This window comes from Mixophyes fleayi, chromosome 10 (genome assembly GCF_038048845.1).
Source record: "Mixophyes fleayi isolate aMixFle1 chromosome 10, aMixFle1.hap1, whole genome shotgun sequence".
NCBI lineage: Eukaryota > Metazoa > Chordata > Amphibia > Anura > Limnodynastidae > Mixophyes > Mixophyes fleayi.
In genome coordinates, this window is record NC_134411.1 from 2,482,811 (window position 1) to 2,506,141 (window position 23,331).

General features: G+C 39.8%; 2 long non-coding RNA genes across 2 annotated transcripts in view; both read left to right on the forward strand.

Annotated features, from left to right (window-relative positions):
* LOC142103556 (uncharacterized) overlaps nucleotides 1–14,844 on the forward strand; it is a 51,558-nt gene extending 36,714 nt beyond the window's left edge. Inside the window, exon 3 of the long non-coding RNA XR_012679393.1 lies at nucleotides 14,746–14,844. This is a non-coding gene — a long non-coding RNA (uncharacterized LOC142103556). The remainder of the gene's footprint in view (nucleotides 1–14,745) is intronic.
* On the forward strand, nucleotides 5,898–9,570 carry LOC142103343 (uncharacterized). Its single transcript, XR_012679328.1, has 3 exons — nucleotides 5,898–5,972; nucleotides 6,029–6,119; nucleotides 9,493–9,570. It is a non-coding gene; the product is annotated as an uncharacterized LOC142103343 (long non-coding RNA).
* Nucleotides 14,845–23,331: the final 8,487 nt, after the last annotated feature.

Here is a 23,331-nt window from a genome sequence, read left to right on the forward strand (position 1 = left end):
CCTGGACTCATTGCTGCCTCTTCAGAACAGTCCAGCGTCTTGTGTTGAACCATTGCTGGTGCTTTTGGAAATGTGTTTGAGATCACTGTCTTGCTGGAAGACCCATGACCTTCAATGGAGACCCAGATTTCTGACACTGGTTCCAGAATGACCTAGTAATCTCCGGAGTTCATGAGGCCATGCACACATTCAAGACACCCAGTGCCAGAGGCAGCACAGCAAACCCCAAATCATCACTGACCCCCTCTATGTGTGACTGTAGGGAAGGAGTCTTTTCATATCACTTTCTGTAGACAAAGAGCTGATGTACTTTTCTCTGCAGTTTGATTTGTATTCTTGAGATTGTCCATGTTTCCATGCCCCTATGGAGCCGTGGTCACGCCCCCCCTGTCCCGCTGCTGGGGACTTGCATGACGGGAGGAGCCCGGAGCATCTGCTCCACTCGCTCCGGCTACGCCATGCCCCTGGCTATTGGTAAGTTATGTTTTATTTTGGCTTTTCTTCTTATATAACTTTCCAATCCTCTATTTGTTCATTTTATCATTTCTCTCCAAGCAAAGAAACAGATCTCAGCTTCCCCTCAATGCAGACCGGTGAGAATTGTACATTGATCTGTTAAACCCAGCTGGTTGATTGATGCCGCCACCGCCTCCAGGTTATCATCCCTCCGCCAACTAAACCCTACTCCAACGAGTAGACACAGCGTAACGTATTCCGCAAAAAACACGTTGTAACTCTGTAAAACACCATCAGTGTCCCACTTCTAAGAAAATACTGAAAAACCACCAAGAATCTGTTATTTTTACATGTCATTAAACCAAGTGAGCGAAAAAAAATTATCAAACCATTCTGTGTGTTTTGCACTAATTACTTCTTGTGGTTTAAACATTGATTTCAGTGTTGGCCTTAATGGGCTTAATGGATGGGACTTTTACCATTATGCAAGTGTCTGTCTTCATCCTAAACCATCTATAGATTACTTCTGTCCCTAAATATATTACCATCGACAGCCCTGGTCATACAGCGGACGGGAGAATACTTCTAGTGATGCCAGGGAAACCGCGCTCTCACAATTTGTTTTCTTCTAAGAATTTGTCAGTGGGTATTGTAATCAATTACATGTATAAATTACACAGCCTGGGGACCTGACTGAAGGCGAGTCTCTCGTTATTACAATTACATATACAGGCTCCATGTTGTTTAATAGCGAAACAGCAACAATCCTCATTCCCAAGAATGATAATAATACGGCTGTATTGTGAAGTAAGTAAATATTGCAAAACTTGTATTTATGGGTTACTGTTTTCTGACAGACGATGTAATGAGGGGCTCTGGTAAGGTTTTAATGACGGCACTCACAATTTGTCACCCTTTTATTTCTTATCAAAGCCAAAATTACCCGAAGGCAAATCCTTGTTAATAATTAATGAGCACAATCACATAGGTATTTTAAGATTATAACTAAAGGTCTACTCTACCTTAAATACAAGCTGCATTGTACAAAAATACTGCTAGTAACGTTCACTAATAAAATGATTCTCACATAATAATAAGTCCTTCTTTTTACTTCTTTTTCTGCTAATAAATAACAGACACAAAACCAGAGCTTGCCAAATAAAGCAGTTGGTGGCTTAGTAGTTCTTCTGCCTCTCAGCACTGGGGTCATGAGTTCGATTCCCGTCCATGGCCTTATCTGTGTGGAGTTTGTATGTTCTCCCCGTGTTTGCGTGGGTTTCCTCCGGGTGCTCCGGTTTCCTCCCACACTCCAAAAACATACTAGTAGGTTAATTGGCCGCTATCAAAATTGACCCTAGTCTCTGTCTGTGTGAATGTTAGGGAATTTAGACTGTAAGCTCTAATGGGGCAGGGACTGATGTGAGTGAGTTCTCTGTACAGTGCTGCGGAATCAATGGTGCTATATAAATAAATGGTGATGATGATTAAACTACAAACATGTACTGTATGGTTGGTGGAGGAGGAAACGATTAGCAGTTTGGCTAGGAGCAATGCTCCTTGTATCACATTTACCCTCTTGATATAAATTCATGGGGAATCATTTCACCTGGGTGCACTCATCTTTAAACTTGGGTGTCCCTTATCTCAAGCATCCGAGAACCAAAGCCTGACTCTTTTAATGATAGAAACCGCCTCAATTTAGAGTTTGTTGTGGTTTTATCAAACCAGCTGGTGTTGGCACCCAAAGCACCAATCAAAATATTCCACCGGTAAACAAAAGACCGCAAGGCAGTGAAGCCGAAGGGTACTGGTAACCAACCAAACCATCCCAACACCCCAACAGCAGGTCCAGTAAACAGGTCTCGAGCAGGTATTGGCGTCCAAAGTATCTGCAAGGAAGCTCAGAACCAGGCAGGGCGGACGGACTGGTAGTTTATAATGTGTCCTAAGTGACCTCCCAGAGTGATGTGACATCACGTGGGCGTACCCCAGGCTCACTTAGCCTGTCCTCTTTAACCCCTTAGAGAGGGGACAACGTTATGAACACAAACCTCAGTTTTACATTTCCCTCAGGATCAATCATCCTTCAGTTATAATATACTGTATATGTAAAGGTTTCAGGAGCGCTCAAACAGATGATATCAAAGGACAATATCTCGCTGTAAGGAAGATGGCGGGCTCGTGTAGCGTTCGGAGCATTTGGAGGAATGACAAACACATGAAAAACAAGGCAAATTAAATATAATTGAATACAAACATCAGTTGTTTTCCCCGTTACGGATCAAATGGGAATCTTCATTCCTGCCATAGTCCTAATCTAAATAACAAGTAAGTAATGCGAATAGACAACCGCCTCACTAATGAATTAGGTACTGTCAGCTAGAGGGGTCAATATGCATTCAGCCAATTAGAATAATAATAGAATAATTTATATTTATATAGATGTTCCAATAATTGGGGGAGAGGAGACAAGGGAACTAGCAACTTTTGTACTGAATAACATGCAAAAATAAGGTTGCCCACAAAGATGAGACCTTGGCGGACTCTTAAAGGCTCATTTACAAACCATAAAGAATGCGGATATGCGCTGCTTCTTTATTTGCTACTTGTTCAACATATCATCTTCCTGGTCAAAATCAATCTGTACCTAGTTCTCAGTTGTTCTGTATCCACAGGAAATGCACAGGGTGATTTGCCCCAACCCGCCACCACCAGCACAAAGTACGTTGTAACCAGGTGAATGGGTCGGGTCTGTTTTATCATACACTGAAGCTGCTAACAGGGCAGCAATTATGTAATCAGGCATTTAGTGAGTTCTACTGAGCAGGACAAGATAAGACTATACTGATTGGTGTAGATATAAGTACAGCGGGGTCCACAGTGGGTTTAGTAACTCCAGCAGGATTGTGACCTCATGTTGGTGACTTGAGAAGCTGGGAGTTGGGGGAAGGGAGAGTCTGGATGACGTACTTGCCCCTTATTCATGCGCCCTATTTGCCTTACAACTAACCACATCAACCCTTGTGCAATGTGTGTCAAAACCACAATCAGTTGCACCAAAATGACTGTAGCACCTAGTTATGCACCAAAATGTATATTTTCCTGTCCTACCGCGCCTCTCTCCGACCACTCAGATACCCCCTGCCTCCACCGTACAAGTCGTCTGACAGTGACAGCCTGGTTGAGATGGACGGCAGATAATCCTAACAGTCAGGAAAATGCTCTGGAATTAAATATTTACCGTGGTTGTTGCTTTCTCTGCACTTCTGAATAACTACAGAGAAATAAGTGCGCACATCAAAATGTCAGAAACTATTACATGCCGCTCAGAGTCGACTTGGCCGGATTTTAAAAGCTACATGATGAGAGCTGGAAGTGAGCGCTGAGTAATAGTGTGAATAACATGTCGGTACATCAGGGGGGGCGATGCCAACATCATAGTGTAAAAGATGTCTCTGCAGGTCCTGGAAAGCTCACAGGAGCCCATGGAACAGGAGTGTGCGGCAAATTTATCAACGGGTGTTTTCTCTGGCGATTTCCGCTTCGCCCTATACATCATCTGCGGCCGTACCTAGTACGGATCGCTGCAGTACACGGTGGCGATAACAGAAGAAAATGATTGAGCAAAATGCTTTACTCTTTGAATGTCAATGGCTTTTATTTTATTTTTAAAAAAAGATATTTGTAATCTTTTTTTTTTGCATTTTTTTTATTAGTTGAACTGACAGACCAAATCTGGGTTTTTGGTACCACTGCACCAGCTACCCGGCTCACGCATGTGCAGACCACCAGCAAAAGAGATAAATTTACCACTACGGGATAGATTTCATCGATAAACTGCGGTGATAATTTGTTAACGGGTAGCTGGCGCAGTAGTACCAAAAACCCAGATTGCGGTGATAACTTATCACTGATAAGCCATAAGAAATCATACTTATTGCCGCACACCAAGGCTGCCCCTAAGTCTGTCTTACTAGAGAAATGGGGTTTGCATGCAGACGTATAATACAACATCACAAGCCCCATGTGATACTATATAACAATTCAGTAGGAGACAATGAACAATCTATTGGAGGTCATTTCCAACCATGAAATCAGGAGAAAGGCTTCATATCCACTGGCGTCAAAATATATGCGTTAAATAGTGTTTTTTTAATGCTGTAACAATGCAGGAAAAGGGGGGGTATCACTGGAAGTACCCCCCCCCCCCATTCATACTTGTGTTTGCGAGCATTGTATTGGAATTGCAGTTTAGTCTTTGGGGTGCTGCCTGCTCCATTTGTCCCTTCAGCGTTGTGTGTATTGAGGTGAACGTGGCTATATATATGATTGTGGCGGAATACTCTTTGCTGCTGTATAAAAGTGCATTGGATCAATGTGAGAGTATTTTACCTTTTAAATGCTAAACTTTCCATCATACTTCTCTACTTTTGGAACTGCCCTCCCAGCGCATGGGCGTGACCATGTGATTCACGTTGTCACACCCCACTGCGCAATAACATTATTGCGTCATCAAAGCCTGTTCTCTTTACAAGACGGGAAGATAAGGACACAGTTTAGAGGCATTTTCCAGGTGTACAAGATGCTTATAAACCACTTGCTAACAGTACACACAGGTGATTTCAGTGGATGTAAATCTGAAGCTGGAACGTGCATATTGCTTATTATATAAATAGTTGCTATTTATGTTACATTAAATAGAATTGTCCTATAACTCTGACATTACAGGAATATTGCCATCATTTGCACTCTAGCGTATAAGATACCTTTATATTAAGTTTGATTATGATCATTATAACTATTATTGTCTAATTGTATAGGGCCACCATATTGCGCAGGCCTCTCCAGAGAATAAGCACTAATAATCCCAGACAAAAGCCTGAATTGCATTCACTGTTCACTGCTGGAAGAGTAAAAATGGATGAAAATGAGCCGACGGAATTGCCCAGCTGCGTTCTTATTGGCTCGTTGTCAGATCCATATTTCAGCCACAAATAAAACATTTGGGAAATAAATTCCACAGCTGCACTAAGAAAACATATTGCTTCTAATTTGATTTACAATGGACTGCTGCCTCTAAACAGCATTACTCTGGGTAATCACCAGCAGGATGCGGGAGAGGGGAACAATGCAACCGAGACAGACACTGGGACGCTCTTCATCTAAGGCACCTAAATGGGTATAAATTAAGTAATTAAGTAGGTGAAGACGTGCAACCTCCACCGGCCACTAGAGAGCGCCGTAATGAACGTCAGTCTCTATTTAATCACATAGGTATTATATTGTTATATAATTATCCCAAGATCCTTTGTTTTGCTCTTTTCTGAATGATCTGTAATCATTTGTTTATAGTGAAATAATAATTTAATTTCTCTCTATGTGCTTCATTTGTTTTTATTTGATTTATTTATTTGATTTATTTCTTCCTACTTTGATTAACAGTGTGAAAAAAAGTCATAAGGAATAGTTGTAGCAAACCTAATAAGGAAGAGTGAAGGTGTTGCCCTCTATTAGAGGTAATTATTAATTTCTAATTAAATATCATCATCATAATCAACATTTATTTATTTAGCTCCAGCAAGCTTACAATCTATAGGTCAATGGGAGTTGGATACATGAGGTTAAATCTACTTACTGCATATTGGTCCAGCCAGATTGCAAAGGTAAAAAGTGTTTTGTATGTTATGTGATCAAGTCACACAGCAATGTTGGTCGGAGGGATGTTGTCTTGTGTGAACTGTGTAGAGGATGGTAATAGGTTAACCTAGTGAGGATAAGAGGGTGGTTGAGGAATATTATAAGCTTGTCTGAAGAGGTGGGTTTTCAGAGAACTCTTGAAAGTTTGTAGACCAGAGGAAAGTCTTATTGTGTGAGGGAGGGAATTCCACAAAGTGGGTGCAGCCCGATAAATAATAAAACTGCAACTAGATAATTTGAATCCTACAAGAAATATGGCAGAATTCTTGATAAAAGAAACAGGCTCACAATATATATTTGAAAATGATTTATTAAAAACATTTGACAGTAATGTTTTATCAACATTAAAAATCCTATTGTACTGAGACTAGATCTATATTGGTAAGTCGGATATTGCATATACAAAAGTACACATATACACTGCACGTGTAATCAGAGGTATGGTCAGTTCCTCTGGGTGTATTGATCTTCTGTGGTTCTTGTCACTTAGTAACAGTGTAACTCAAAGTCAGTGCTGTATAAACTCATAGAACAGAAATACCAGATGTTTCAGCCACAACTGTCAGCTACAGACATCTTAGGAACTCATCATTGAATTTCATAAAATGATCAGTATAGTAGCGTATAATAAAGGGGAGAGTGGCCAGATCACATTACCCTTTACCGCCGTACTCAGCAGCATATAGAAGATATACTCTGTAGTAACACCTCGTCCTCTGGTGGATAACGTAAGCCGTACCGCCCCTCTTCTCAGGCACAGTATATTAATATAAAAGGTTCAATAAGGTAACATCCGGCAGTCAGATCTTCCTATATTTTACTATTTGCAGAAAAGATCCAAATCCCGGACGTGTTTTGTCACAGTGGTGACTTTCTCAAAGAGTGACGTATATAGCACAATGAATGAACACAGGTGTGATGACATGTTACAGGACTGATATAATTGCTCTCCAATATATAAGTAATGATCTGACAACTCACCAAATAACAGGATATATTTCACAAGTGTTAACATATATTCACATGACCTGTGTATTATATCCATATATTATACTTGTCAACTCTCCCAGAATGTCCGAGAGACTCTTGAAATATTGGGTGATCTCCCATGAGAGTCTAACAATCTCACTGAGACCAGGCTGACATTAAGCGGTGGACCAGGAATAATAATTTTTTATAGCTTCATCTGCCATACTGGAGAGGGGGCGCCATTTTGTTGTAGAACACCTCCTGTTTATTTTATTTACCTGAAGGAGGTGGACTACAAGAAAATGGCCACTGCACACACCTGGGTAAAAGGAGCACTTCATACAAGACACTTGCTATGTTTAAATTTAAACTTGTGTTTTATAAGAAATATTGTAGCTTCTATTGTGATCAGCATGTAGTTTCATCCCTTCTATAAGATCTGGCCAATCTGTGGCTCTCGAGGTGTTGTGAAACTACAAGCCCCAGAATGCTCTGCCAGATGATAACCAGCCAAGAGCTGTCAGGGCATGCTGGGACTTGTAGTTTCAAAAACACCTGGAGAGCCACAGGTTAACCAGGCCTATACTATATGAACATATAATTCCTTGGAGGATTCTGATATAGTAATATTTCGTGATGCCTTATTCCTATTACCCAAACAAGGCACAGCCCCGTATGGAATCTATACACATCCCTCAGATCTTTTTCATTTTCTAACTTAATTCTTAGAGCTCATGTCATTATTGTCACATTTAATCCTATAATTATGAATACAAACAAGACATTACAAATAAACCAGGGCGAGATTTAATAGTAAAATGTTATCAAAATCATATTTTATTTTAATTAAGATTGTCTGTCATCTCTGTTATTGAAACATTTCCCCGTCTTGGCCCAGAGTCCGTCCACGTTTGCTCGTCTGCAATCTGCAATTTCAGCCTGGAAATTATGGGCTGGCGAAGGGTCACCATAATTTGAGCTTATTTTATAAACTCATTTCTGCTGAGTGATATTCTGGTAGAAGTAGAGATAATAAATCACAAACATGTCCCCCAAGATTGCATTGTAAATGTCAAACTAGACAGGAAATTGTAATTAAAGAAAGGAAATTGCTACAAAGAAACACTTGATCTTAAAATGAGCTAAGCAGAGAATTGTATAAGCATTTAATTATACTTCAATTTCTCCTGACTGCTTAGCGGCAGCTGAATATCTTTTTATTTTAACTCTTCTTCCCAACAACTTTACTAAAACGCAGAGATGGTGCAACGTGCTGGCATATAAGCCTCTCACAGAAGCTGAGTTTATGTTTCCAGTTCATGTGACACTTTTTATGTGACTTTAAACATTCAAATCCAACATTAAAAATACATAATAATAACGTCATAAGCTATGATGCATTATTTATTTACAAGGAGCTGCAAATGTGAACGTTATCTTCATACATAAGTTTAGAAAGACTGTGACTGACAGTTACAAACCTCTAAATCACACCTTGAAATCAATCAAATATGACCCATAGAATGAGGACTAAAGAGTGGTCTCCTGCCCCTAGTGGTGGGTTTATAGAACACATCTGTTAAACTATCTCAGTATCGATACGATGTAGTGAGATTACCATAGACATGAAGTATTACAGGTTCCTGAGTTTCTAGGAATACAGACTTTTTAAAATGAGACTTTGATGCAGAAACCATTGTGCTTTCATTGAGTATTTTCTGGATTTGTAAATTATGCCGGATCAGTACAGTCATTTGGTTTTCCATATATATGGTTTTGTGCCTATATACTATCTTTATGCCACACAATCCTAGAGCGTTCGTTTTCACTTGACAATTTTGGTGATATTGAAATAAAACATGTTGATGATTTTTTAAAATCCTGTATAAAATATAATATTTCTATATTTTTTTACAAACCAATTCAGTTTCTTTTATCCACAACCCACATCCTGAGTATACTAGTAAAAATGCTAATGAGAAGCCATTAGTGATCGATCCTTGGAGAAATTAGTGAAGGATATTGGGAAGCACCGTAGGTTAGAATGAAATTACAGAGATAGTCCGAGCTGCCGAAACAACACTCTGAGTACCGCAGAGAATCAATGAGCAAATTATGAGGAAAAGCCTTTATTGTCAGAGGTCAGACATCTGATCCATCATCATCATATCACCACCTCCACTTTCATGTATTTTTTAACTTTATCCAGATGTCAGTTACCTTTCTCTTCCTCCACTTCAACATCATCTGCATTATCATCAGAACCAGAACCTTGCATTAGCTCTTCAGAATTTGTTAATTTGCACACTTTCAGCTGCCAATGCTGTTAACTTTTTGTTATGATTAACAAGTGCAGTTTGTCTTCACTAGTGACCCAAGTGACCACATTTCTTCCGTTTCATCCAACTGCTGCTGTTGGTGCTTCTGAGTTTGTGTCAACAGGGACAGTACGTGAGGACATTATAAACGTCAGATTTCCAGGTGCTGCTGCTGCAAACTGGAAAGGGTGTGTGTGTGTAGGGGGGGGGGGGGTGTTCTTTTAATGCCACCAATGTGTATAGCAGCTTGTTTGACAGAACTTGTGTGATTCGTTTACCTCATCATGACTAGATGGTTTTCTGCCAGTGTTAGTAATAATAATCTTGGTGCAGCAAATCAAGAACAATTGTATGAATTGCAGCTGCTGTATCTGTCATTTTACTAAATAATAGTTTATTATTCTGCATTTATTAACTCATTTACGCACACCCACCAGTCATGCTTTTATCGTTGGCAGGAATAGCTATGTTTCCACTGCTAATACAAATGGCTACCACTCATTCCCGAGGGGCGCTGTCCACCAGGATTGGGGCTGTCATTAGCAGTGACGTTTCAGGACTCCGAATAGATAGCCGGCAATGATTATTAATGGTTAAAAAATGTTATTACTTATAAAATGTTGTACATGTTTAACCAACACATAATAAAGATGATAAATGTGTAATTAGGCTGCAAGGTTATATGTTTTTAAAGGGCTACTGTTATGTTTTACCCTATATTTTTACCAGGATTGTTTTCTAAAAAACAAAGGTGTAAAAACAATATTGAAAACTGACATATTGAAAAGCAATTCACCAGCCATAAAACACAGCTATTCACATGGACTCAAAATGTGCTTTAACATTTTGAACATTTCTGTTTCCTGAATCAATATTTCTATCATAGTAATAGCGACACGAACATTTAATTAATCTCATCTGAAACTGCCAAATACAAATATTAACAAACATTGCTAAGGGATATGTTGACATTCCAGTTATGTTATCTCGACAGCTTCTATAGGAGGATGAAATCAGACATTGTATCAATATGATACTAAAGCAGTCTGGAGTCACAGATCGACTCTCTGTCATTAACTAATAACGAGATACCGGCTGACTGACTTCTGCACTCAAAACACTTTCACTACAATACTTAAATGCACAAATCTGTGTCTAATATCTCCCATGTGTTCCACTCCAACGGGGGAATTGCGGCTGATGAGCCTCCCTGTGACATTTGCGCAGTTATTACTTCTATCCTGAGATTAATATTCTTGGAATAAAGGAAAGATCAGGGAGATTTGGAAGTTTAAGAATTGATCACATTCAGATTTATAAATAGAAAAAGTTTCTGTGATTACCGGGGAAAACTAAACACGGGGACAGCGGAGGAAGAGAAAGAGAAAAATTAACTTTAAATAATATGTATACTTTCAAGTGGTTTATTTTACATATATTAGGTGCAAATATACATATTATCCAAAACAATATGGTACCTGTGAGCTTAATTTAACAGATACAGAATGTCGCCCATGGAAAGATCCTGTTTAGTTTGGTTGCTCTGGGTAAGAGACACTTTGATGCCGCCTTAAGATTGTCTTCCACCAAAACCTCAAATTGTATTTTGTGTTACCTTCTCTGCAGCTGTTAGCTCTGTGCCAACAGGATCTGAGTACTAGTTGACGTAACCTGTCCATTGTGCTGGTGCTGCTACTGGATGCATGCATGTAAATAGGGACAGCACGGTTGCTTAGTGGTTAGCACTTCTGCCTCACAGCGCTGGGGTCATGAGTTCAATTCCCGACCATGGCCTTATCTGTGTGGAGTTTGTATGTTCTCCCCGTGTTTGCGTGGGTTTCCTCCGTGTGCTCCGGTTTCCTCCCACACTCCAAAAACATACTAGTAGGTTAATTGACTGCTAACAAATTGACCTTAGTTTGTGTGTGTTTGTGTGTGTGTGTGTGTATGTGTGTTAGGGAATTTAGATTGTAAGCTCCTATGGGACAGGGACTGATGTGAGTGAGTTCTCTGTACAGCGCTGTGGAATTAGTGGCTCTATATAAATAAAAGATGATATAAACTACTTTCTAAGTGACTTTGTTGGTTAATTATTTACTTAGTTTTGCTCATTGATCTCTCTTTCCTTACTTTTCATCAGAAATCTCCTGTTCTGTCTGTATTTCCACCCAATACATTGTCGGATCTTGATTGTTTAGCAAATACTATAACCATAGCTGTGTTCCATGTTCCATCACACCATAGTCTCACATTTTTACTTTTATGGTTTCCTTTTATTGGTTCCTCTGTCACTTCTCCAGCAGCTGCAGAACTGCTCTTACACTTATCTTGGAGTATAAAGTCCATGGAGGTGATAGCAGTCTTGTCCTCGTGCATTTGCCTAAAAGTAACTGGGGCTGGAGAGACTCTTTAGACTTTTCTTAAGTATGTGTAACCTTAAGAGTCTGTAATTCTCACTCTGCTCTCCCGTTAGCCTGTGCAAAATGGGGACTTCATGGTTCAAAACACCGATTCCTTTGCTAAAGCTTAAAATTCTTGTGAACTAAGTTGTGGAGCATTATCTGATATGAGAAATTCTGGAATCCATACATGGCAAATGGTGATTTGAGCTGAGTCATGATTGCCAAACTTGTGATGTCTTTTCTTATCCAGTAAACTTCCATGAACGTTGAACAGTAGTCCATCCACTAGGTGTTCCTGCTGGAACTGGTGAATATGTCTATTCTATGGGACAGTGGTGGCTCCTTAGCTAATCTGCCAAATATATATCATATTCATAATGTTATTCATAATGTTACCAGACCAAAAGACAACATTATTTCCTCATCTCCTACAGCTCTCTATTCCTAAGTGACCATCCTATATACGATTCAGCATTTCCTCCTTAATTTTTGATTTGATAATTATTCGATCCCTTTTGAAAGGAATTCTATTCACTCCTGTGATCTCATCCTTGAAGTTCTAGTAGTCCTCTAACACTTGTTCTTCTCTCTGCGCTACGGAATATGTTGGCACTATATAAATGATGATGATGATGACTGGCTTCCAACATTATAATTTTATTAGAGTTTCATCATCCTGAGTCCATCTTTTAGGGATTATGAATTTATCCCATGACAATGGTACCTATCTTTATTCTCCTCTGATTGCTCTTTCGGGTCTGGTAGGTCTCTTAGTTGTGCTCTAGACAACACGTCCAGATCTTTTCCAGATATATATAGTATGTATTTTACTTCCAAATGATAATTCTGTTAATCACAATTTCCGGGTTCTAGTTGGGGAACAGCTCAATGTTTTGTTAACTTCCTAATGGCTTCAGGTGGTTTATGGTCAAAGTCTTTCTCTATACACAGACTGATCTACTATCCGTTCCTCCCATTTCTATATAACATAATCTCCGGTCAGTTCACAAAGTGGCTCATTATATAGTTCAGAGAAATGTGGAATACATTCTGGTAAAAATTACGACCATTCCTAGGAAACTTTCAACATCCAGTCTACACTCAGGATCGGGCACTTTTTATTGCTTCAATTCTGCTCGGATCAGGTTATAAACACTGGAATCTATGTGACTCGTCTGTTTTATTTTCTCTAGGACAGATTTGCATTTTTTTGTTCTATTTACAATTGATACGTCCCTGTCCGGGACTTGCCTCAGTCTTTGATTATGCTGTTCCTTTATCTCAACCCAGATCAATATGTCCTCAGTGTAGATTTCTACTCCGTCAACACCCGCAAATAACTGCTACACAGTTTTATGAGACACCTCTGGTGCCGAGTTTATCCCAAAAGGGAATCTCAAGAACTTATATTGGCCAAATGAGGTATTAAATGTACAGAGACGTGAACTCTTGTCATCTAGCATTAGCTGTCAGACCCCTGCACTCAGCCCTGTGACGTAAGCTGCTGTAGAACCCTAGAAGTGATTTCACCCACCGTGAGAAGCTGGTTAGGTCCAGCTACACTCAGGTCTCTGGAATCCAAGCATAGTCTTACCCTTCCATTGGGTTTTTCAACAACCACTGAGTAATAACTCATTTGGCTGGCTTTCCAAACCTTCTTATTGCATACATTATCTCCATTCTCTCCAATTCTGCTGTAACTCTTTCCCTGAATCTGGCTGGTATATTTCTTGGTGGATGAACTCCTGGTGATTTATCTGCTTGAATACTGTGCGTTCCTTCCAGCCGGTCCATACCTGGAAACATATTCAGTAACAACGTCCAAATCTTCGCTGTGCTCTTACTGATATAAATTGTACGGTATACAGCTGAAATATAACTTCTTATACAGGTCAGAAGTTACCTGGACAGGTACGTACTGCCCGCTATAAGTCAGAGTAACCTCTGTGTTAGCGCAGGTTTTGCAGCAGGTTGTATGTTCAGTATAACGTGGCCTTTTTTCCAGGTTATTCAGATAAACTGTTATTTTCTAAATGTTTCCGTATATTTATATGGAATGAGAATCTGCTTCATTTGCTGAGTAAATAATATCATCCCTAGATTGTTCTACTGATCGGTGGGGAGTTTATCAATTATAATTGCGGAGTGCAGGGCAATTAAGGTCAAAAGTGCAAATGATGTTTTGTGGTGGTGCGTGGTGGTGGGGGGGAAACCAGCCTATGTTCCATGTAGACAGCTTGCACAGAGTGGGTTGGTTAATGAATTAATGTATGTTATGTAAAGTCAGCAACAGAGTCTCGGGGCAAAATGCGTAGGGTTCCTCCCAGTCTGTGTTTATTTGGTACTGTCAGTCAGGCAGACTCAGAGATGTACAAGTTGGACTGATTATTACAAGGACACCAGGAACACAGACTCCAATCACTCCATTGGGATTTTACAAGTAAGAGTTTTTATACCTTCATTTAATAACATTGGGCCTGAGTCATTAAGGAAAGTAAGGCAAAAAATGTTCTCTGGGACAAACCATGTTTCAATACAAGGGGTGCAAATCAGTTTAATATTTTGCACATAAGTTAAATACTGGCTGTTTTTTCATGTAACACACAAATACTTGATAGCTTTATTTTTACCCTGAAATTTAAAGTTGATCTAGGACATGCCCTATCCCAACTATAAATCTGCCATCAGATTTTAAATTTACCTCCCTCTCCAATGCAACATGGTTTTGCCCAGGTGCAAAGTTACTCCTTTATTTTGCTTTGCTCTCCTTAATGACTCAGGCCTGATATGTTCATTGGTAGAGTTATGGGAGATGCTAGTTACTGCGTAGTGGTAGATGGTAGCACCTAGTAATAGTTTAAAAGCAGAAGTCTGAAATCATGTGACCTTCATGTGTGTTCCAGGGTGGAACATATATTGTTTGTAACACTGTGGCTGGTGGATGCTCTAGAACTGGTGATCCTCGGAGATGAGCTACAGCTGATGACCCTTTGCACTATATATAGTCAGGTAATTATAATGCTGTATTGTCTGCTGTGCTATGTAAATTTGTCTTGAAAAAGGTCTGGATGTGAGAACGAAACAGCGGCTATAAGAAACTGGATTGAAAATAGAGATTAATCTATATGTTATAAATGGTGAGTGCCCCCTTTACTTTTTAAATATGTACCAGCTACTGTGGAGCAACCAAAGCTGGATTTACTTGAAGATGTGAGTGCATTGTTTTCCAATAATATATATATATATATATATATATATATACACACACGGCAGTTTAATAAGCAGATTCAGAATTATTTTTTTTATAAGCAGCGCTGTTTTTACAATCAATGGAAGATAAGTTAGTAATGTTCTCTCCCCACTACAATATCCCACTATACAGTTATTATACAGCCTGTTGTGCCATTAGTGTAACATTGGTGCTTTGCTGCAATTGAAAAGTTATTTGTATTTATTAATTGCCATAGGTGCAAAGTTCATGTTATTATTTCTGTCATTATCAGGAAAGAAAACCTTTTAGTTAAGAACACATTAAATGAGACTGTAAAGTGGCTTCTGCACCAAACTCAATCCATGTAATAAACACATTAATGTGTAGTATGTAATAATTATTATTATTATTATTAATTTTTATTTATAGGGCGCCACAAAGTATCCGTAGCGCCGTACAAGGACAAACAATGGCACAGTACAAGGTGAAACAGCACAGTACAAGTAACAGTAAGCACTATAACTCTGGGGGCTCAGGCACAGCATGAAAGAGAGGGAGGGAGGGGAAAAGTGAGTACAGGCAGGTAACTATGGCCCAAGAGGGTGGGCACGGATGACAGGTTGAGAGTCACTGAGGGGAGCGGAGAGAAGCGAGAGGAGAAAATAATATGTAATAATAGTCTGAACAACCAAAAGACCAGGTCAGTCAGAGGTGGCTGAGACCACCGGGGTCCTGAGGGAAGTGTTCCAATAGAGACGTCAGTATACAGGGCCTGATCATCCAATACTAGGCTGCAGCTTAGGGTGCAAGGCTTTTGGAGGGGAGAAACATATTTCAGAGTGCACAATTGTGACAGGGAGAGTTATAAACTGAAATTAATTTTAAAATATAAGAGAATAGTTGTTCTCCAAAGTAAAAAGAAAAATGTAGTGAGGTTTTAATCTTGACATATTCCCATGGTAATCACAATCACAATAACTGTAATGTAATGTGTAATCTAGTGATACAACAGGTATATCTACAGGTGTAACATTTTGTTTTATTGGAACGAGATTATTTAAGTGAGAAAAATTGATGGAGGGTTTTCCGGGTACTCAGGCGGTCCCAGTAATCACAATGTATCTCATTACTTTCACCATGTTGCTTTTGCACCTTCTATTGTTTATTTTCATGGGAAAATGCGTTTCTGACCCTGGTGACGAGGTGGAGCCCAGAACCCCTCAGAGTTTTGGTTCATCTCCAGCGTTTATGAACCTGATAATGGACAATTAGGTAAACGCCAAAACCTGGTAAATCGCAGGAATAAATACAGGAAAATACCGTTAAGATGTGTTCCAGACACTGTCATCCTTTTCAGTCCCTGATTGACTATTATCACCTAATTAGGCTACATGACCTGGAGTTTTATACAATTCACGTTTTTCTAATGCTAACACAATGTTGTGATAAAGGATAGAGAGGACTTTTTATCCCATCATAAATGATTAGTGTGAATGTGAAACAGTTTTTGAAACTGGGAAAATTGAATTTCGCGTCGGCCATCAGAAGCATTTGGCTCAAGGTCAGTTAACCTTGCTAATTAATTCTGTTACTAAATTGTTTATACAATTCTGGTAACACTGTGAGAGCTACATAAAACTGCATTACTGCTAGGAATAAATGGGAAATGCTGGCTACTGTTTCATTGTTAATATCATACATAATTAATAATAACTCTTTGCAAAGTCTGTTTCTTCAAATAGACTTTTAAAGCTTCTCAGGAGATAATTGCTGCACAAAATTTCAATGAATATCTGATGGTTCAGCCGATCCGGATTGCTGATTGAATCATTTTGTCCAAATTCTACAGATGATAATGACAAGCTGGCGGAAAGATGCACCCTCAGTAATTTACCCTCTAAAAGTCAAAAAAACATGTTTTCTTATAATTATAATTAACAATATTATGCAAAATGTTTCATTACATATTTACAGTATGTGAACGTTCAGCTCATTAAGAGAACAACCTGCTCACTGATCACAAACTGTATATAAAATGAAATGTATAATACAAAACTCACTGTGCACGTGGTCCTATCACTCGTGTAGAATAGATAGGACATTGGATAAACACAGCTGATGTTCAGTACTTGCTACAAATGGAATGGGCCACAGGACCAACACTTTATACTGTAACTTAAAGGTTAAACTCATAGATGAAAAAGGAAGAATAGACCCTAGGGGTTATTTCTATAAAAAGGAAGCTTATCTGGTGTGTATATACACTATATAACACTATATATCAGGGCCATCTTAACAACATTATGGGCCCCCAGGCAAAACAGTGCACTGGGGCCCCTAGATATAGATATATAGATGTATACAGATATAGATATAGATATATAGAGATAGAGATAGATAGATGTACTTGCTCAGTGACCCTTGTAGGTTTTTTTTGCAGGTTTTTTTCTTTTGCAGGATTATTTATTCTCATTAAGAGCCGTGCCTATGGGGCCCCCTTGCCTGTGGGGCCCCCGGGCAGCTGCCCATCGTGCCCAATGGAAAAGATGGCCCTGTATATATAGTGTTTCAGATGGCTGACAGCGTGGGTGGTCATGTGATCACATTCTACATCCTGGAACATGTAATAATGAGTTAGAATGGTGACGTTAGTTAGTTCCCGTTATTCCCTAAATAAGTGACATTTGTGGGACTCTGATGTTACTGATTCATTTAACTGGTTCACAGAGAATCCAAACAATACAGGCAATAAATGCCGTGCGCTTTGTCAGGTGTAGATTCCTTACACATTGGAGCTTGCAATCTAGTTTGTGGTACTTGGGACATAGGAAAACTGTAACATGTTCACAGTCAAAGGAGCCGATGTTAGGATTGAAAGAGATTCTCCGGCTAGTCTGTTAGGGGGAAATTTATTAAAACGCAGATTCACAAAACTGTTTTTTTTTTGTTTTTTTTTCTTGGTGGTTTTATGTTCTGTTTATAAAATATGACATTTACTAAAAGCAAAACTGCACAGTTTTTCAAAGCGCCAGTTCTAAAACCGTCCTCTCCATTTTTTTTGCATGGAAAGAATACCTGACGTCACACATCCAGCGATTCTAATGCCCCTGACACGTGGTGCCAGACACTGACATGGGAAGCTGTTTGTGGCTTCTCCTTTGTGCCAGTGTCAGACTGGCAGTGTGGTGCTCGGCTGTGATGTCACAGACAGGCGCCACACTCACGTTCTGATGTGGGGGGTTCTACTAGGGTGGTCCCAGGATTTTCATCGGCCCTGGTGTCCAGTCCATCATAGAAAGTGTAATGTCAGCACGTCAGAGGTGTTTATTCCCTGCACCAGGGGCTGCCTGGGCTGGTGGGCATAGTGGGTTACCGTAGGCTGGGTCACTGGGCCACCTGCATTTTTTTTACTTTAATATGTTCCTAATAGGCTGCTGATTCGAGTCTTGCCCCCCCAGACTACAATTTGCCAGCCCTCCCCTGCCCTGCACCGGGGGTTGCTGGTTGATGTAGTTTTCCCAGCAGCGAATGATGGAGGAGTGCGTCAGGACTTCTGGGGTGGGTGCAGGTAAACAGAAGGGTTACATTAGAATAACTTTTTATGCAACACTGAAATCTTGCTCTTGCCTTTGTGCATCATTGTACGTCACATTCTCTCCGTGTTTACCCAGCTCTGTCCATCGTATTGTGAAAAATTGGCTCATCCTCCAGCACGGTTGTACAGTGGTTAGCATTGCTGCCTCACAGAGCTGGGCTCATGAGTTTGATTCCAACCAGACCCCTGTCTGTGTGGAATTTGTATGTTTTCCACGTGTTTTTATGGGTTTCCGTTTCCTCCGGGTGCTCCGGTGTAACATGCTGGTTGGTTAAAGTGCACCCGTGTGTGTGTTGTAGGGATTTTAGATTGTAAGCTCCAGGGACTGATGTGAATGATTATGCTCTGCACTGCGTAATATGACTAGTGCATTAGAACCTATAATAAATAATATGTACACTCTATAAAACAGGCGATGAGGTCACAACGCGGGGGGCCGTGGCTTTTAATAAACTGCACAATGGTTCTGACAAGTCCTGATATCATACTATAAACATACCATTGTGTGACGTGTCCTTATATCAGACAATAAACATACCATTGTGTGACAAGTCCTTATATCATACTATAAACATACCATTGTGTGACGTGTCCTTATATCAGACAATATACATACCATTGTGTGACAAGTCCTTATATCATACTATAAACATACCATTGTGTGACATGTCCTTATATCATACTATAAACATACCATTGTGTGACATGTCCTTATATCAGACAATAAACATACCATTGTGTGACATGTCCTTATATCATACTATAAACATACCATTGTGTGACATGTCCTTATATCATACTATAAACATACTATTGTGTGACATGTCCTTATATCATACTATAAACATACCATTGTGTGACATGTCCTTATATCATACTATAAACATACCATTGTGTGACATGTCCTTATATCATACTATAAACATACCATTGTGTGACATGTCCTTATATCATACTATAAACATACCATTGTGTGACATGTCCTTATATCAGACAATAAACATACCATTGTGTGACAAGTCCTTATATCATACTATAAACATGCCATTGTGTGACATGTCCTTATATCATACTTTAAACATACCATTGTGTGACAGGTGCTCTCCAAACTACTGGAAAGAAGAAAAAGAGAGTTAATTAAACAACTAAAATAGAAAGTTACAATTTAATATCCTAATCCCAATTAATATTTTTTTTTTTATAATCTGAGCCATCAATTCTAATGGACTAATCAGGGGAATAATCACTCCATAAATAAATGTACAATTGATGAGCCGGAAATTAACAATGTATCACTAGATAATATGAACTGATGTCACAAAACATTGTCTGTACAAGCAGCTATATTTCTTTGCTTTTCTTTTCACAATTTACGTATTCACTTGTGCACTATAGCACCTATATTTCACTTTTTATTGAATAAATTAAATTGTTAAATATAAATGGAATAAAATTGTTTTTAATTATAAGAAGGCAAATAATCTAAGATTATAGACCATTTACAGGACTCAATGTGCATTACATCCAAATAAACTCTCATTTTCTTCTTTACATTAGATTGTAACCAGTTTAGTAGTAGTAAAAAACATGAATTATATCCTAGTAATGATATTAGAGGGTTAATGGTCCTATATTTAAAAAGTACATAAAATAGATGCAACCGTACTCTCTTAGCTCCCCAAACTACGTCAAAATATTTTCAGATGACCAAATTGAGACTCAGGTTTGAATAAAATGGGAACCTGGTGATGAGTTTTTGGAGTTTTCAGTGACTTATGCAAGTTGCCTAATCCCTGGCTCTGGTAGAGCAATAGGGACTGAGGCTGCGATCCCTATGCTTCTGCTTGTGCCCATCACAATATGCTCAGTCCGCCTGAAACTACCACACTAAGATTAGTAGGAGCACTTGTTCTCTGCATTATAACTGGTCACTTGTACTCCAACAGTGTCCAACCGGAGCTCACTGAGTAATCACCTGACACATCAGCAACCAATCATAGTGCGGACTGCAAGCGCTCCTGCGGATCTTTGTGTCTGGCAAGGGCCAATCACTCAGCACCAGGTGGTGGGAGGAGCAACACTGGGCACTTTAGGGCGGGTATAGCATAGATTTTATACCTGAGTTATGTGCACTGAAGCTAGACATCTGATCCCTCGTGCACACTCCACAAGAGATACATTTATCTACAGAAGTTATTAGAAGTTAATCCTGTTATTTATTGCAAAAGATATGGAAGAAATTCATCATTACTTCAAATAGGAGATCAAGAACATTACTTTTAATAATTGATTTGCTCAGGGACATGCTCTAAAATTGGCACTGATAGTCGCTGATTAAAATGACATTATACACGTGGTCCTGAAGATTAGGCTGCGATGCCCAGAAAGTGACAATGCCGCCTTTTCATCTAGAAACTGAAGGAGAGTTTTGGCCTGGTTCCTGTACCATGTGCTCCGTTTCCTAGGGAAGGAAAGAAGAATCCCTGAGATCAGCGGGAAGAGGAACATGTAAGAGATGAAACGCAAAAGTCTTTGTAACCTGAATGGTGAGGTGATCAGTGGAGTTTCCTCTCCGTAAGATGGAGCCACATGTCCTAGCTCGCTACGTAGGAAGCGGCTCACTGACACAGGGACTATAACACTAATCTCATCTCCCTGCACAAATACCACTAGGGTCAGAATGCGTGTCCGTGCGGCGATTTTATGTGGCACTTGTATATATATATTATATTACTGTATAATATATATATAATACTTATATTATATATCGGTGTACATCCCATTCTGTCATTGGGAAACACCCTGTGTGACACACGAATCTCTTGCCCACTATTACATTAGGGTCACCACCTTGTAGATGACATTGTTTCCATTTTTGTGGTTCTTACAAACCTCTGTCGTCACTAATTCACAGGTGTAAGGGGGCATTGAGAGTGTCTATTTCATGTTTTACATTTGTGTTCTTCTTGCTTTCATCCATTTGTCATTTGTGGGTATAAAAAAATGCATTTTTGCACAACAAAGTTCCTAGTAACGCACACAAAACGCTGATAGTGTTGAAGACTCCTGGTCATATCTCCAAGGCCGCAGGTTAATTTGCAGGTAGAAAAGGCTCCGCTGGCACCCACAATCCTGGGTTCGCCCCCGAACTGCTCAGTCTCCACCCCTTGATCCCATTTAAATATCTCTTTGCACAACACAAAACCTTGTCTTTACATATGAACACAGTACAATCTGCTTTACTCATACTTACCTACATTTTGGACCCCCCTCTGGGTCCTAGGCGCAAGTGCAGGGGGTGTGATGTCGATATCATCATCATCATCATCATCATTTATTTATATAGCGCCAACATATTCCGTAGCGCTTTACAATTGGGGACAAACGTAATAAACTAATAGACAAACTGGGTAAAACAGACAAAGAGGTGAGAAGGCCCTGCTCGCAAGCTTACAATCTATGGGACAATGGGAGATTGACACATGAGGTTAAGTATACATTTTGCATCTTGGCCCAGCCAGACTGCAAAGGTAGGGTGACTCATAAGCTAAATGATCCTGTCACACAACAATGTTGGTCCGGGGGTAGTTGTCTTGTGTGAAATTGTGTAACAGGCTATATTCGATTAATCAGATCCGCGATTGGCAGAGGTGAGGGCGGCCATGATGATACGATTTGCACTCCTTGCTACACTCCTAGAACGTCTTGGAGACTCCCACATTTCGGGGAGTCCTCCCTACTCTGCCAACTTTTACAAGAAGATCAGGCGGAATCCGGGAGCCTACTAGGACTGCTCAAAATTCCAGAGTCTCTCAGACATTCTAGGAGTGTAGACAAGTACGGCAAGACTTCGCCACGTTCAAACTTAGGCACCCACCCCCCCCAGCCCGCCATCTTGCCTCACTAGTCCGCTCCCTGCTTGCTATAACAACAGGCTCACTAGGTCACCAAAGGGTATTTGCTCCATGAGGCCACAATTTAGCAGCCTTAGAGATGACTCTTTATAACCTTTTGCCCAAACCCGTGAAGCATCTCTCTGTAATAGCTCTGATTCAGTCTACTGAGAACAACAGACTCCTTTGGACAAAGCTGATAATGTGTAACAATACGGAAATTGCATCAATGTACTGTACTGTATTGCTCCCCGTCCAATCATATCGTGCATTGTGTATATATACCTTGGAAACGTTTATGGATGCAGACATGGAAACTTGCATTCAGAGCGTGTGTGTTGTTTTATGTACTAAACAACCTTTTGTAAAATGAAAAAGCCAATCTGTAAGTCGCTAGCAGAACAACACATCAACAACTGTTAGAGCTGACTTGAAGGTTAAATATTAGGAAGGAAAGCAATTTCTCTTGTCTGTTCAGCTCAGCGGTGTGTTAGATTGCAGTTGGAGTGTGCTTATGGAGTATAGGATATGAAGTGCGCTAATCAATCCCTGCTGCTTCATACAGAGATTCTCCACATATCAGGTCCCTGCCCTCCGGCTTTCCAAAAGCCAATTCCATAAAAATAAAAATTGTGACCTGCAGCAAGAGGGTGAAGCCGAGTTTTCCCCTTGTGATTAATCTCTTCTTGGGTGGCTCTCAGAACAGGAGGGGAAAAAACATGCAGACTTCAGCCGTGTGCAAGAGGTTTCCTATTGAATGAGCGCAGTCCTCTGTAGCCAGCTTATCAAA